This window comes from Fistularia commersonii, chromosome 16 (assembly GCF_037954325.1).
Source record: "Fistularia commersonii isolate RoL2024-O1a breed Wild chromosome 16, RoL_Fcom_v1.0, whole genome shotgun sequence".
NCBI lineage: Eukaryota > Metazoa > Chordata > Actinopteri > Syngnathiformes > Fistulariidae > Fistularia > Fistularia commersonii.
In genome coordinates this window covers 12,257,583-12,274,637 of record NC_141299.1, presented here as the reverse complement: position 1 = coordinate 12,274,637, position 17,055 = coordinate 12,257,583, and positions in this window count along the sequence as shown.

Here is a 17,055-nt window from a genome sequence, read left to right as displayed (position 1 = left end):
CTCCTGTGTGTGACAGCCCCCCCCCCTCCTTCTTCCCCTTCCACCCCCTCCTTTCCCTGCCCCCTTTCCCTGTAGCCTCGTCCCCCTCCCTCCAGATCCCCCCCCTCCACCCCTGCTTCCCCTTGAGATGCGCTGCCTGCCGGACACCCTTCCAATTTCTTACCCTCCTTTAATATGTGTAGGAATGAAATTGAGTCAAAGTGGAAATAACTTGGGATAAGATTTAAAAAAAAAAAAAACTTTCTTGCATAGGGAGGAGAACAATCCAGAAAGCGGGTTATTACAATCTTATAAAGGAGCATCAACCTCCACATCTGCAGGACTCATCATCCCCCACCACCACCACCACCACCACCACCACCACTCTTTGCCTCCCCCCACGGGGATGTTCCTCCTGGAGGAGCTCCGGGTTCAAGCGCCTCGGATGAGGTAACCCGGGCGACCCATCACTTGCAAGCAGGTGTGAGTCGGTGTCACCGCTTTGTTCCGGTGAGTGACAGGTGATGGAGTCATCCTCTCCTCCGGAGCTCAGTGAGCCGGTGCCGACTCCGGCCTCCCTGAATGACACCCAGGTGTGTGTCCCCCCCCCCCCCCCCCTTATGTGAGACACAATGCAAACCAACTGCGTTATTTGTCACAGATAATCTGCTTTCAACTCCAACACATTACAAGCGGTGTAATATCTCCATAATTCATATCTGATTTTGAGCATATTGTCAGAAAGCACAGCTCAGAGCGCCACAAATCGGCCCAAATCACTCTTAATTTGTTTTTATCGGTATTGGTATTGCTTAAAGAGTTTTTGAAATAATGTAATTGAAATAATTCTTTATTCCCCAGAGCCAATCCAGAGGCTTTACACTGCTAATCTAATGTGACACGCAATTTCCGTCTCTCAGACGATTGCTTCCCCTCAGGTCCCTGTCTTTAATGAACAGCCATTTGGCTGTGAGCCTGTGTGACTGCATATCTGTGAGTGTGTGTGTGTGTGTGTGTGTGTGTGTGTGTGTGTGTGTGTGTGTGTGTGTGTGTGTGTGTGTGTGTGTGTGTGTGTGTGTGTGTGTGTGTGTGTGTGTGTGCATGCGAGCGCATGTGTGTGTGTGTGTGTGTAATCAGAGAGTGAGAAAGAGTTCTGAGATAGGAAATGAGTGAATTGGGAATATAAGCGAGAAGGAGGCAAAAGGAAGGGGCTTACGGGGAGTGTGTGGTAACTCCCGAAAACACACCAGATCATGATATAAATCTATATATATATGAATTAAAAAAATGTTTCTCCTGTTTAGATTTACCTATGACAAAGACGCAATATTAGCACGCATAGGTTGCGCCCCTTGACCTCCACATGGTTTTTTTTTTCTCCGTGACGGAACTTTCCACTCAGTCCTCCTTGTCACACCTTGAAGGCCAGACGGCAGATGCAGCCATTTAAACGCACAATAAACGAGGGTCTAGACTGACTTTGACTCACCCCACCGCCACCCCCTGAACCTTTACCGCTGCATGTAACACATGTCTCTCCCGTGACAAGGCAAGGTCATTACTCCGCCGTGGGAGTGCCCTCTCCCCTTCGGACGCGCCATCGGACGGACAGTGAAAAGCGAGATGGGACAACACAAATCTGAAGACGGGGATGGGGGGGGGGGGGGGGGGGGGGGTCTTAAAGTTGTCAAAATGCTAATTCTCTTATCAAACGCACACGTAGCAAAAAAAAAAAAAAAAAAAAGGAATTTCAGAAATATCCTAATTTTTCTCTTGATCACTGTCTCTTTCTCTGCCGATCTTCCCATTTCCCCCATGTGGAAATGACTGTGGGTGGTGTACCCAGCGGATGATGGGTGTGTGTCCTGCAGGCCCAGTGAAGTGTTAATGATGTCTCCGCAGCCTCAGCCAGGTTATGGCACAGGGGCCGTTAGCTACCCCGGGTAAACTGCATGGCTCCCAGAATAAATTGCCACCCGGAGCCACGCAGGTTGGTCAGCCAGCCAATTACAGGCTTGCCCACTCAGCTGAGGATGATGGGATGCAATGTTAATTGTATGTCTTCATTTTCTGGCATGAGGTGAGTCACTTGGCAGTCCTCTTGAGTGTCGCACACACACACACACGCGCGCGCACAGCATGTAACATCTGTCTGCGTGCAGCTTGTGTCTTTAACCGATTCTCTACTTTGACGTTTTCTTTATAGGTCTGTTTTTTTTCCAAGTTCTTGCAATCTACCCTCCGTGATCTCCTGCGCACAAGTGCAAATGAAAATGAAATTACAGCGACACAATTAGAGTTCCTCACTTGTTTGATTATGATGCCAGAGGTGGAGTCTTTTAACTTTCTCGATGTGTAATTGGACCGGTGAGCAGTAAATTGCTGTGCATTTTCTTTTCGCCCCTCTTTCATTCGCACTTTGCGTTTCGTGTCTCTAAGTAAATTAAGTTACTTCCGCAATCATTCCCACCGACCAATTAGTGATAATTACCATCCCCTCCGAAACTAATAACCCTCTGTTATTGCAGAATAGAATTCAACACTCTCTGAATCTCTGAACGCACAAATATGAGAAAACGAAATGAATGAAACTTGTGGGGTGCTTTTTTTTTTTTTTGTTTGTTTTTTTTATTTTTTTTTATTTGAAGCGATCCCCCCCCCCCCTTCCCATTCACCGGCCAAGCTGAAGGCTGACAAGTGTCGGACGGTGCTGCAGTAGCAGCGGAGATAAAGAGTTCTCCGGAGTCAGTTGGGTAGTTGTTGCGCGTGCAGAGGGCTACACTCTCCCCAGTATATCAATGTGGAGACTGTCTGGTAGCAGCGCGACGGGAGAGAGAGAGAGGTTAGATACTATATTAACATAGGGAGAGACAGCGCCAGAGCACAGCAGTCTGCCAAAGACTGAACACTATGAACAGTGGAAGTGAGACAGAGAGAGGCCATCGACTAGACAGCTACAAGATGGAGTGGAAGGGAACGTGTGAGAGATGAGCTGTCGTACATGTGACAATGCGTGTGTGTGTGTGTCTGAGTGAAAGTATAAATATGTGTGTGTGTGTGTGTGTGTATGTGTGTGTGTGTGACAGCTCCCCAAAGCAGCCAGTAAGCGTGAATGTGAGGAGGAATACAGAGAGGTGCATTATGGTCTCAATCATTGATCGTTTCCTCCCGAGGGGGTTTTGTGACCGCCCCGCCACCACCACACACAAAGCAGAATCCTCCACGTTTTTCACATTCACGGCACACCTATGTCAGCGGGCCAATACTGTTTGCGGATACTCAACTCGGTCTCTACACCCGGTGAAGTTAAATGCCTTCAGCAGTGCATAGTTTGAACGCAAGTCTGGATCCGAGCAACACGTTAATGATGGTGAGCAAATGAGCAACGCCGATCCCTTGTAGTTATTAGTCTGGTTGCCTTTTTACAATATCAATGGCTAGATGATATTGATATTGGATTAATGTAAGTGCAGATATGGTCCAAAATTAGTCAAATGTCCCTTTAAAATGAGAATCAGAACTTCATTGACCGATTCGGTTCACACATGCAGGGAATTTGGTTCCGGTTGGCGAGAAACAATGACTGAACAAGTGCATTGTAAACAATAAAAAGTACAGTGTCTGGTTAAGTAGTAAGGCTGCAATCCACATGAGTAATGTGGTCACTGCGGTCAAGCAAAATTGAAGTAATTAGATAAATAGAATAATAAACAAAGTAATGATCCAGTACAAATGATATTATCGGTGCAAGACAGGGTATGTGGGGTGTTGCCAGGACTGTGTTTCCTTTGTGGGAAAAAGCTGTTCCAATGTTTTAGTCTTCCTCTTCATATTGTATGCGTCTTGATCAAGTCACTTTGTATTTAAAAAAGTGTTCATAATATCCTGATGCAAAACAAACTTTGTAAAACACACACTTTCATGATCTACTTTTGGCCATTATCGGTCCATTTGAAAAATTACTTCTCACCAATTTGTTTTGGTTTTCATTTCTTAAATAAACCCCTTGTTCACCTACTCTGGAGCAACTCTGTGGAGAAAGGGGATGACAAAGTGATGCATGGCTGCTCTCACCTTAAACATGACAGGTACAAATAAAAAGCAAAGTGCAGATTGGCACAACAGCTGGGTTATTACTGGAGAATGAGATGAACTGCTTATTTGCACGCCACCTCTAGCAGACCATTTGCTGGCAATGATGTGTAGAAAGTGGGGAGAACTGGTGTAGGCAATAAAACCATTACATTATTATGTTGTTGGTGTGTTTATGGCAGCGGCTTATTTACTTATTTAATTCTTTTTAAATTTGACCATTTGCACACTTTACCTTGTAGTGAATCACAACTGATGTTAATGTAAGAGGAATAAAAAATGTCAAGTTTTGACAACACAAAAGAAGCCGAGTTGGATAAGACCGAAACTATTATCTCTTAAAATGGGTATTTGAGGCCGTTGTCTTTGCAAAGCGTGAAAACTATAGAACCACAGCGCATCAATTCATTTCTGTGGCCTCATGTAGCCGAGAGGTAAAAGTAAAAGAGCAGTGACGGGCGGCGTCCTCGACGCACCACCGGCACTTCGGTGAACACACACACACACACACACACACACACACACGTGCGCAAACACGACACTGCCCACCACCAAGCCTCACACCCTATCCCTCCCCTAGCTCTCCACCTCAGCCAGCCAGGCAGCCAGGCGGCCAGGGCCCTCGTCCTCTCTCCCCTTTCACCGCCACGAGGCTGACACTAATGTGACACTCTGGAAAATAATTACCAACAAACGCACTGCTGACTGCAAACAGCTCGCTCCCCTCAGTGGACTGTCACTAGTCATTAGTCTGAACCCTGGGAGAGGACAGGACCACCGAGAGGGGGGTGGATGAGAGGGTGGCGTGGATGATGATGATGAGGACCATACCATATGCGACTGGGGGGTTGGAGGGGGGTAAACTGGAAGAAGGAAGGCTTGACAGGTGAGATCAGAATAATTTGCTTTGCAGTTGTAAATTCATGTAAAACAGCCTGGTTAAGCTGCAGACACATTTCCACGAGGGCCAGTTGTTCATCAGCAGCCCCCTCTGCTGGTTACCATACTAGCTGTTACACAGGAGGACTGCTTGACCAACTTCGTCCAGGAATAAATAAACAGCTATTTGTCGCCTTGTTTGGGCAGGGTTGTAATAAGGAGGTTTTGAAGGACAGAGGCTCAGATGAAACTTGTAATAAAAGGAACGCGTGCGGGAAAGAGATGTTCGCAAAGAGGTAAGATGGAAAAAAAAAGGACTCTCATCGTGAAAACTGTTCAAGGTGGCAGCAATTCCGACAAAATTATACAGATGCCACGGGGTGCATCGGTTCTTCGAAAACCACCCCCCTCCCAGAGAGAGGACCGTTATTTGAGTTGCCTCGGGGCAGCTGTGCCAGTAGGAGATTAAAAATTTTTTTTTAGAGCTTCCACAATGGCCAATATTAAAATGTCTCGATAAATTTGCCCCACTATTTTGATTGGTAACTTAACCCCTGACTCCTGAGCGAAAAAAACAGCCTGTTCTTTGAGCTATTGTCATCAGACAGGGGTCTAATTTGTGTGTGATTCAGGCTAATGAGCTGGTAATAGGTGCTGCGTGAGGATGAGTAGGATATTACAGTGTAGTGGAAAGGTGGGGGGGTGGGGGGGGGGCAGGACGGAGGGTTCCCATTGTTCAATAATCAACATGCAAGGTTTAATCCGCCGGCCCTAAACCGCCTGCCAGGGCAGCCGAAATTCATGTTTCATTGATAGTCCGGTTCCACATAACCAGGCAGACTTGATTGAAATAAGTGCTTATGCTTTTTGAGGTCAAGACTGTGAGAGAGCGACAGACAGGGAGTTAGTGAGAAAGTGTCTCTCTGTGTCATCCAGCCAATGGCTTTATCCAGCCTTATCCTGAACCATGAAACCATAGTGCATGACACCCTTCTATGCTCTGCACAGATATGGCTATTCACTGTTAGCACAGAGATTTGACAAGCCAGACTGCTCTCACTCAACAGCCTGGGTCAAATGGATGACTGTCACAATCTTTTTATCTTCCTCCCTCTTTCTCCCCCTGCCTCTCCCCCTCTATTTCACTGCACCCCCCCCTTTTTTTTTTTTTACTCCCATCAATCTCCAAACTTTGCCTGTTCAAATTGACAAATTCAAGCAGCAACCAAAGAACAAATGAAAAGGGAGAGAAGAGACATTTGACGGGGATAATCTCTACAGCGGGGGGGGGGGGGGGGGGGGGGGGGGGGGGGGTCTGAGATACGAGATGAACACATTCATGAGTTTGAGTTTGTTTTCATTCAAATATAACAACATTCAGGTGCAAATGTTTCTTGTGATAGTGTGTATTAACTATAACACAGCCATAGAATGATGCTTTAAAATAAGCAGGGTTTGAACATTTCAACTCAACCAATTCATATAATAAAGTTTTATTTTTCATTTCTTGTTCCTTGTCAATTCAATTCATTGCCACTTTCAGGGACATATATTAGAAGCTGTCCCAAATTTACGAGGAAGAGTACAATTTTCCATATTTTCCATATTTCCCAACTTATTTTGCCTTCGATTTTGCCTTCGATTGTTTAATGCTTACAAGTATCATATTACCATTTAGTGGTGTAATTCTGTTAATTATTACCAGAAAGTTTGCGGATTATCTTGAGCAATCAATCCATTATGACTGGAAAACGACTTATCGATTCAATTTTTTTAAAATGCTGTTTTGCAGTAATTTGAATAGTAAAAGACAGATTGGGTGCGGTGCCATTGCATTCACGAGAAAGGGCGCATAAAGGGGCCGATATCTCCTGAACTGTGTAAATTCCTCCAATGCAAATTAACAGCACCACCGGGTAGCTATGCCTAAATATCAGGATATGACATTTCTGTTATATTGACACAAATATGTGAATTTTTTTTTTTGTTCATATAAAAGTTGAAGTTGTAAAGAGACCAACATAGCCATATTAGCTACAGTGTAAGACACTCAACTGGAATAATAGTGCAGTGTATACATGTGCCTCCTTCTTGTGCACCCAGACCTGCATTAACTCACTTGACAAATATCAGTTTTTTATTTACACCCTCTGCAATGGTGTATCACCTATGTGTGCGCGCATGTGTGCGCGCGTGTGTGTATGTCTATCTACATCTACAAAGTAGGCCTTTTAACACAACATGTCGTTTTGCGTGTCAAAATTCCAGTCACCACACAGCTCCCTGCCCGTCGGGTCTATTGGTGTTCAGTCAGGTAAAGGTCTCGCAGTTGTGCTCTGTGAGTGGCCCCTGCTCAAACAGATCAATAGACACTGGCACGTCCCTCCACCAACCAAGGGAAAACAATTAAAAGCCATCGATCCTGTGCCAGGCTCCTCCATGAATATGCATGTGTCCTTGACCTTCCCTTGTAGAGGAGAAAGGAGAGTGAGGCAGAGTCTGACAGACAGGTGAGGGAGCGTTCCCTTTTTTTTCCCCCCATCTCTCTTGTAGTGTTAACTAGGGTTGCGATTGTTGCGAAGCCTCGTGGTGCTCCCTGGGAATCCATTTGCGACGAAATCTTAAGCATAACCCGGAGCTCACATGAGGCAAATTGTCACATTAAAAGCCTGTGAACCGGTTGCTCTTTTATAGGCGTGTTTTAGGCATCGACTGCTCTTTTCTTAACCGCGTTGAGAACACGGATCAAGTGGTCCCACAACGGCTGTCCCCTCCGGCCCTCCCCACGCTCGCCTCTTTTCTAATTACAGATTCGTGACATGCACGTGAGGACATCTTCATGTTAGCACATCACTGTGCCTGTTCTGACACATCCTGTGGTCACAACATCAGGGGGCTACAGGGGACAGCTGTGCCCTGTCCCCCGTCACTGGGGATTAGCATTAGCATGCTAACAGGACCACTCCCCAGGGGGGGAGCGCAGGGCGAGGGGGGGGGGGGGGGGTGTCACACTCACAACTGTCAACAGCCTCCTTTAATTAGCTGGGCCCGGTCGTCAAGGAGATGCACTAAAGCAGATTAAGATGTAAAGGTAGCATTTGATAACAAGATAAAATGTACAGGTTTCCCGAGTTAAATATGATGGGTAATAATTCTAGATTATAATCATATAATAATAATGAAAAAATTAGTGAGAAAGGTGAGTTCAACTGTGATTTCTTCAAAAAAAATCTTTAAACCCATTCCATTATTAATGATCAGTATGTGTGTATTTTCTTCAAGGCTGTAGATCGGGCGTGACATGTGACACTGGCCGACTCCAGCTCTGACGGCGGCGGCGCGGCGGTGTCATCGTCCCGGATTCAAGGTGAGAAGCGAGCGCACGAGAGGTAGAGAGAGTTTCGTCAGCAGACAGTGTATTATCCAGCTGTTCTGTGGCTGTCTAGCGTTTTCTGTGGCAGGGTAATGGGAGCGTCACACACCGGCAGACAGCTGGAGACTTGCTATTCAGCTGAGAGGCCACATCCATATACACTGCCTGCTAACTGACTGCCAACACTGCCGAGGCTGGCCTGTCTGCCACACAATGACTGTCACAGGCAACCTGGGGGCAGGGTGGCGTGGCTGTCAGCAGCTGGTCACAAAGCATTTACCTGCTGACAGAATTGCAATTAGTCCCAGGAATGTTGTTACTGGGAGAAAGAAAAAGAGTGGCGGAGAGGAACCGGAGCGGGGGAGGGAGGCAGAAGGAGGCATGGATGGAGGGAGAGCATGGGTTAGATAAAGAGAAGGGATGGTGAGTTTGGGGGGGGGGGGGCAGGAGAGATGTTGGGTATGTGGCAGTGCAAAGGGAGAGGTGAGTGGATAGACAGGTGGAAAGATTTGATCTTTGAAGCATTACTTGCTTTGTGTGTGTGTGTGTGTGTGTGTGTGTGTGTGTGTGTGTGTGTGCGGACGCATGCACAGGATCTTGGCTTATAACGTCGCGTCAAGGGAGCGTGTCTGTCAGGGTCCCAGGTCAACACACATTTACTTAGTGACACAGTCCTAATGAATCTCCCTGTCGAGACCTCCCTACCCGCCCCCCATGGCCTCCTGGAGTAACTGGCCTCAATCCCGACATCTGGGACCAGGGAGGAGCGAGAGAAAGCCGGCGCTTCCTTGCTTTTCTCTCAAGCTCTGGAACTCATCACCATCTTCTAATGACCTCTCCCTTCTTCTCAGGGTAGTACCTCTCATCTCCTGCCTTTCACTTCCCATCTCTCTCTATCCTGCACACTCTTTGTGGGTGTGCTCTCTGACTGATAAGAGAGTAGCTGAGCCTCCACCCCGAGCCCCAGAGGGAGTGACAGAGCGTGACCGAAACTGTAGTCCCAAACCAAACACAAGTGGAAATTGGTCTATGGACCAGGATCAATAGTGAATTAGCCAGTACGCTGGTTCTATGGAGGACTGCTCAGCTCTGATCTGATGATCCATTAAAAGGCCATGAGTGGAGACTCGAGACGAGTACCGATGCCACGGCGACGTCCAATGTGTTTTGGTCACTGACATCTACTCAAATCAAAGTGAAACAAACAGCCTGACAACTTTTACACGCTTAAAGGGGTTTTCCAGTAGTGTAGAATTTCTATGCAGTTGGGCGGTGACATTGGTAATACTGAAGAAACTCGATAGACTCAAAGCAGCAGCAGCAGCTGGCAAACACACATCTCGTAAACTGTTTCATGATCTCATCTTTTTACAGATCAGATGTGCGGTTCAGAAACCAATAAAAAGAGCACCTATCTATCCATGTTAGTCAGTTCTAAAAAAAAAAAAAATTCATGAAATCATTTCTTTTCTTTGTGATGATTTCAAGCAAAAATGCTGATTTTAGTGCAAACTACCTTTAGAAACCAAAAAGGAACCAGTGTCTCCTCACTTACAGTGGACTTGGAGCGCCAGGGCTCTCAGCAGGTGTAGGCAGACTTAAGGAAACAGAAAAAGGAAGTATACAATCTCTGCTCACCCTCAGAAGAAGCTGTGGACTCTCAGTTCGCTGACCAGCTGCAACTTCTGCTCCTCTGTCAGCAGGAGAAGCCGTTGCATTGCTCCGAGCTGACTCTCTTCCTGGCAGCTGGCCGAAACCCCTAAAATATAATAATGGTTGAGAGTGGCAAGTGCACAACAGATTTGGCTGATTTTCTGCAACGGTTTGGGGTTAAAATTAGGTTTGGTGTTGAATGAATATCAGTCATCTAAAAATAATAATAAAATTTGCATAGATTTTAAATGATCAATTTAGTGAAGAATATCTTAGATCAGCCACTCTACTGTTTCTGGGTACGCTGTGGCCATATATCTCTTATTTTAATAAAGTTTAAACTTGGATAAATGGGATACTAACATACAGGACCTGCAATTGCCCGTTACAATTAACAATGGGAAACTATTACGACTTTTAAAAATCAAGCTGATAAAAAGCATAAACGACCAAAATGGACCACAGACATTACTCATGACAACAAACAAACAAGAACATACAAAAAGTGCTGCTGAAAAATCCAGCTAAGATTTTAAATATGTGTAATTTTCCTTTACTGAGACTTCGTCTTTTGGATTTTATACAAAAAAATGAAATAAATATATGAACGGGGGGAGATTTACCGATTTATTGTGTCACCTGGTGTTGAGCGGCTCATCGGGATGTAGATGTGAGTGCTTAACTAAACTAACCTCACTGTTCATCACTGCCCAGCCTGATTCTGAAGATGTGTGTGTGTGTGTGTGTGTGTGTGTGTGTGTGTGTGCACGTCTGACTGCGTACATGTGCCTATGTGTCTTTCTGGTGATTAATGAGAAGCAAGGCCCCTGATGGATTGTCCCGATCACAGAAGGGACAGCATGTTCAGGACACATGCACACCAAGCGAGGGTGTAGGCCACTGTCTTAAATGCAAACATTTGTATACACAATCACAGACGCATATATATGCATGTATTTACATTTACACAACTCCAAATGTGCATATAAATATCTGTGATATGCAGAGCAGGCAATCCCAGATTGTTCACACTGCTACACACACAGTTAAACTCTGTCAGTCTATTACATCAAGAACAGTCATCTCCAGCACATCTGCTCCCGTGTCGCTACACACACACACTTCCGACACATTGACTCGTGTTCTAATACTTCCAACCTCCACACCTGGTCTGGTACACGAAGCCCGGAGATATTCAGGGGTGACTATGTGACCCACGTGGGCGGACACCATCATCTTTTCATCTCTCTGGAAGGCAGGGACGTGATCATGAGATGAGAGATACCTCTGCAGCTGCAGGTGAGAAATAGGCTGAACAGCAGACACACACATACACACACACACACACACACACACACACACATAAAAAGTCAAGGTGGCTTCTTCCCTCAGGCTTCGGCAGCAAACACATGTAACAATGGGCCCGAGGTTACCTCGTTGTCATTTGTGCTACTTTGCTCGACCAGTTGTGATCCGAATCCACTTTACCACACTTGCCATTTGACTGAATTCTTTTAGTGATTTACATCAATAGAGAGCGGCTTTGTTGGATCCAGTGAATTGCATTTAGAATATCCCATTTTGAAACACAAACACATGCAAAGATGTCGGAGCGCGCACACATACACACATACCCCCCCCCCCCACCCCCCCAGCAGTCTGATAAGGTTGTCTTATCAGAAAAGAAAGGGGTGGTGGGAGGTGAGGGGGGGGGGTTACTGTGTGATAATGGCTTTCACCAAATCCCTCCTCTGTCAAAGATTAAAATGCCTGCTTGGAGAGCATTAGCAATCTTTCTTTTCATCTGTCTCCATTTTTTTACTCCGACGGTGAGTGCCATCGGATTTCTGAGCCAATCTATTGTCACAGGCCTACCGCACATACAAGGAGAAGTCAACCTCAATCTGATAGGCCATTGTCTTATTCTCCCCATCACTGATTCCTGCTCATGGTATTGATCGCAAAGCTGCCCCCCTCACATCTCATCACATCGTTCTGTGTGAGGGAGTCTGTTTGTGTGTGCGGCTGCATATTTGGACTTTTGTCACTCAGTCTGATGGAAAAAAACGTGGTCCCGTTGGTCGAAAACACTCAAATTAGAACACTTTCTCTGTAATTACACAGATCTAGAGGCAATGCTGCACACTGGAATTAAAGCTGTTGGGCTTCCAACTAAGCTGGTCACTCCCGGTACCCAGAGATTAAAGAAGTGCAGAAAAGAAGCCACTTGAAACTAACTGTAAGAGTCCTCCAACACAATCCCAGTAAGACACCCCCTCCCTATCCATCCACTGTGTTACACCAGCACCTCCTCCACCATGCCTCAGAGGCCCTTCTGTCACCCCTCTATAATTATGAGGAGTGAGAGTAATGTGTTGCAGTATGAATAGGATTGTCGGCCTGATTGTGATGTATAGGCTTTCATTACCATGTCCAGGGCTGTGCCCTTCGCCATGTAGGAAATCCTATTTAGGCCCTAATTTGGGAGCCTCCCCGACCGTCCCGCCTGATAGCAATCACACACAGTAATTGTGTGCTGGGGCAATTGACAAGAGTGGAGACTCAGACATGGCAAGAGGGAAAGAAAGGAGGTGGAGGAGGTCCTGACAATGATATATTGGCATAGTTTGGTACATTATTCAAGTCATCTTCCGCAAAGTGTATGTTTTTTCCTATATGTTTTTTTGTGTGTCTTATTACAACTTGAATGATAATAATTCCGGGAAGTAACAGGAACAGTAGACAAACGCGTGTATAGGATCTGATGTAATTTTATGACGGACAATTAGATGGGTTCCCCCCTTTACCCTCTATCATCCTGCTTCGACAAAGCAACACAGCTAATTGGGCAGAGAAATTGTGGTAACTTGATTATAATGATTTATGGGACAATCTCCAGTGAATGTCCCACATTCTCCCCTGATTTGACAACAACATGTACTCCAGCCCTCTAGCAATCAATATTTGTACATTTTTCATTTCTAAGTTGTTAACTTTTTCAATATTTCATCAGCTCCTTTTTAGAGGGGAGATATTCTCTGTGATAGCGCGCATCCGGCTCCGACTCCACTTATAGGCTTGTAGATAATGAACGTCTAATTGACTCATTTAAATACTGTTTGCCTGCAGGAGGGCCTTTGCATTAAATGTTTGATTGCCCTCATATTAACTGTCATTAATCCCCTCTGCTCTTAATAAGGACTTTATGAGGCTTTCTTAAAACTTCACATGTACCTCACCATACCCCGTGCATAATTAAGTAGAATATTCAAAAATATGGTAATGAAGAGGCGCTCGGGATTTGACTAATGGTCTGTGTGACACACAAAATTCCAATTACGGGCGAACCTTTGCATTGTGGTTCCTCTACTTGATCGTGGATCAATTGGCTCGGTCGACACAGGTTGTGTGTACCAACACTTTTTTTTTTTTTTTTTAAACGATCAAATCAAGCCCACCTTTTTTACCGCTCATGACATTCGTTCATTCGCATCCCTACACCTGTTGAGTGTGCCGATGCGAGACACATTTGAACTAAAAGGTGTCCCTCGGAGGAAGGTGCGCGGCACAAAGCAAACTTTTGACATCCATTACAAACTGTCAATGCTCCAAAGTGTGTGAGAGGCACAAACTTGTCTGTGTTTATAGCTTAACTGATCCTATTATTCTTTACTCCTCCAGTGTCTGCTCTGCCCTAATCTCTCTGGGGGTCTTACTGGCCCAGGATGACAAATGGGAGGGAGAGGCCAGTCAAGCGTGGGTTCTGAGAAGTGACTAAGGCCGGGGGTCTCGCTAAGCCCCCTCAGCTCCACCCTGGCTCATCTCTGAAGTAACCCCAAAGATGGAAAGGGCCACACACATACACAAAACACATAAAGTTTGCACATTTACATGACACGAAATCTCAACTGCTGTCACTATTTTTTTAGCACGTATAGAAACATGTCATACAAAATGCGCTGTATACACACACACAAACACACAGAGGCAACATCTAACACTCAATAATTGCTCCAGCAGTCCCGGGTAGGTATGTCATTGACAGCCAGGAACTGGTAATGCCAAATAAAACCCTTCCAGTTCTATTTTAGTATAAATATTCCAGCTCAATAGGAACACGTACTAAATGACTGCAATGTAATGAGTGTCTGCGTGGATGTACTCAGAGCTGTGACACTGACAGCGCATGAGAATATAATGCATGGAAGCCTCCTTCTCTTCCCCCCTTCCCGCTCTTTCTCGCTCCATGCTCCTATGCACCCCAATGCCTCTCAGCAGTGGGATCAGCTGCAGACACTAATGAAACGTCAGTCAGGTAATTGAGGCTCTGGTGGTGGCAGACCAGCCAGCCAGGCAGGCAGTCAGCCTATGTGGGTGATGACACAAGGGCGCTAGAAGCTACAGTGTCCCGGCAACCCCCTATGGAGCATCACAGAAGTAACTGTTCCGGACCCAGCAGGGTGTAAATTATTACATTTATTGTGACATTTCTCCATGTCTTCTTGTTTGTGCTTGCAGTAAGTCGCAAGGTGTGCAAAGTTAAGTTGAGTCATCAGCTCGACAACAGATTGTTCACCGGCTTTGTGACAGCTGCCGCCGCTGCTGAAGATTTCTGCCAGCAGTCTGAGTGAAGGAGTCAGAGGTTAAAATCCTTTGTTATTGCACCCTAGAGTGATGTTTCCAGCCCTGCTGCTCACTGACCTGTTCAGCACTCTCAGTGAGTTATGGGTAATGTATAAGTCCCCTGCTTTGATAGCAGCGGATTCACATGGTTAAATGGATTTTTTTTTCTTTGTTTGCATTGAGAGGGAGGGAGATATCGGGCTTGCTGTAGTAACTCTGTCACACATCCTTCAGACGCCTCTCAGTCTCCCGCTGACAGATTATAGGAAACAAGTCGGTTTGTAAGGGTTGATGGTAGAGCACAGTTGGGCTATAGAGCCTGATAGCCAGTTTGAAAGAAAAGCAAAAAACAAAAAAGCTGAAAATTATAAATGTTTGCACACTTTACAGGTTACTGCATGGCTTTGCTTTTCGGCCCACAAAGAATTCAGGGAAGGAGTCCAGTGTGAAATAAGGCAAAGAAAAAAACGTAATTGACGGAATGAAACCATACTTTTACTTCACTTAAAGAACAAGAAACCAGAATGATATATCTTTTTATATCATAGTGGAGAGTTCAATACTTTTACAATATGCCTCTCTCTTAGTTATGAAGAATCACTGTGTATCACTGTGTCTCATACAAAGATAAATCGAAGTGAGTGATGTGTCATACCTGGTATATTTTATTCAATAACACTTACACTGTTTAAAAAAAAATCAATGAAAGAATGATAAATGATAAAAAAATTCATCTCTAAAATGTGATTTAGCAAGCGTATCACTGTCTCATAGTTTTCAGTTTAAAGACACTTAAATGCTGCCATGAATAATTTGTATTGTGATTTGTATTTGTAGGTTGTCGTCGAACAAAGAATAGAATTACGCAGCCGACGTTATTTCACCCCAGAGTTGTAAGAGAAAAACTGTAATATGAATGAATGCAAGTATTGCATCTCTTGTTCAATGTACACAAGGAATAAAGCTAAAGTAAGGACCGCCTCAAGGTTCGGGAATAATGGTTTCAACTACACAACAACAGTTGAGGATATTTGTCTGCACAATCAAACCTGTGTTCTTTACTGCCAAAGTAGGATAACATAAACGACAACAACACCTGACTGAAGAGATTTCTACGAGCCGAACAGTGCTAGGGAATAGGAAGTCTAGATTTAGTTGAGTCTCTTCACTCTATTGCTCTCCTCCTCTGCCTCCCTGGGGCTTGAATGTGGAGAGTGGACAGTGGGGTTAATGCCTCGCTGTAAGCACTGCTCAGCGCCAGTGATTGGGATTGTGTTCGAACAGGCCTTCCCCCACTAGCAAAAAAATCCAGTGGAAATGACTTCTACTATCCAGCCCTGTGGGCTCTTGAGATTTTCCAACCCGCAGTTTCAACGTCCCTCCTCTTTGTTGCAGCGCTACATCCCAGAGGGCATAGGTGAACGCGATATGGAACGATGATTAAAAGTTTCCTCTCTCAAGGTGACCCAAATCGTAGACGGGGTGAAAGTCAAAGTGGGAGTCATGTTGATGAGAGAGGGGCGAGGAGGTCAAATTGTTTCAACATATGTAATAGCCAATATGGGAAGTACTCAATCTGAGCTGAGGAAGGACATCATCCAGACATCCTTTACCTTCCTATTGCAGCATTTCAGCTTCTGTCCCTTGTAGCAATCAATGATTGTGTGTGACATGATAAGTATAAAGCACTGTGCCACTACAAGGAGGCATTGACAATCTAATCATTGTCACATCAACGATTAGCTCAAGGCGTGATGCATTTGAACGGGGTTCTATCACATCTGCTATTACCTGCCTCTTCCTGCCTTATGTCTCTCAGTACACATCTTTTCTCTTAACTGTGTGTTCAATCACCGGCAGCGACATCGCCTGCCAGTGCGGCCGAGTGACCCCCCGACAGTGACGTATGCCAGCGATTAGTCTGGATACAGTTCAATTATGATAAATAGCCAGCCCACCTCTTAGGCTGTGATTAAAGCCTCGGCCTGGTCTTGATAAAGAGATCCCATCTCAATGCCATCACAAACACATTATAAGACACTCTGTGCTGTTCTGCCTCATGCTTTTCGCATCAGTGTTGCAGAAGCTACACCGGAGCCCAGATGGAGCTCGTGGCAGACCCCAAGACGGAGGCTTCTGGGGGGTCTTTATCATCCACACGCGGCCGGTGATGCATCCCCCACACACCTATTTTCAATTTAGACCAGCATTTATTAATAATCTCCACCTTCTTGTAGCCCATCCAACAAGATAGCTGCCATATAACTTAAGACGGGTTCAAATATTGAGGGAGAGAGAAAGCCCAGTTTTGATAAATGGATGAGCGGCGATGAAAAGAAGATATCAGAGGAGCATGAAAAGAGAGAGGGGAAGAGAGCAGAGAATTAATCCAGCGCCAGAGAGAGGGAGCCCTGGTGGAAGACAGAGAAAAAAGGGGAGAGAGAGGGGAGGAGGAA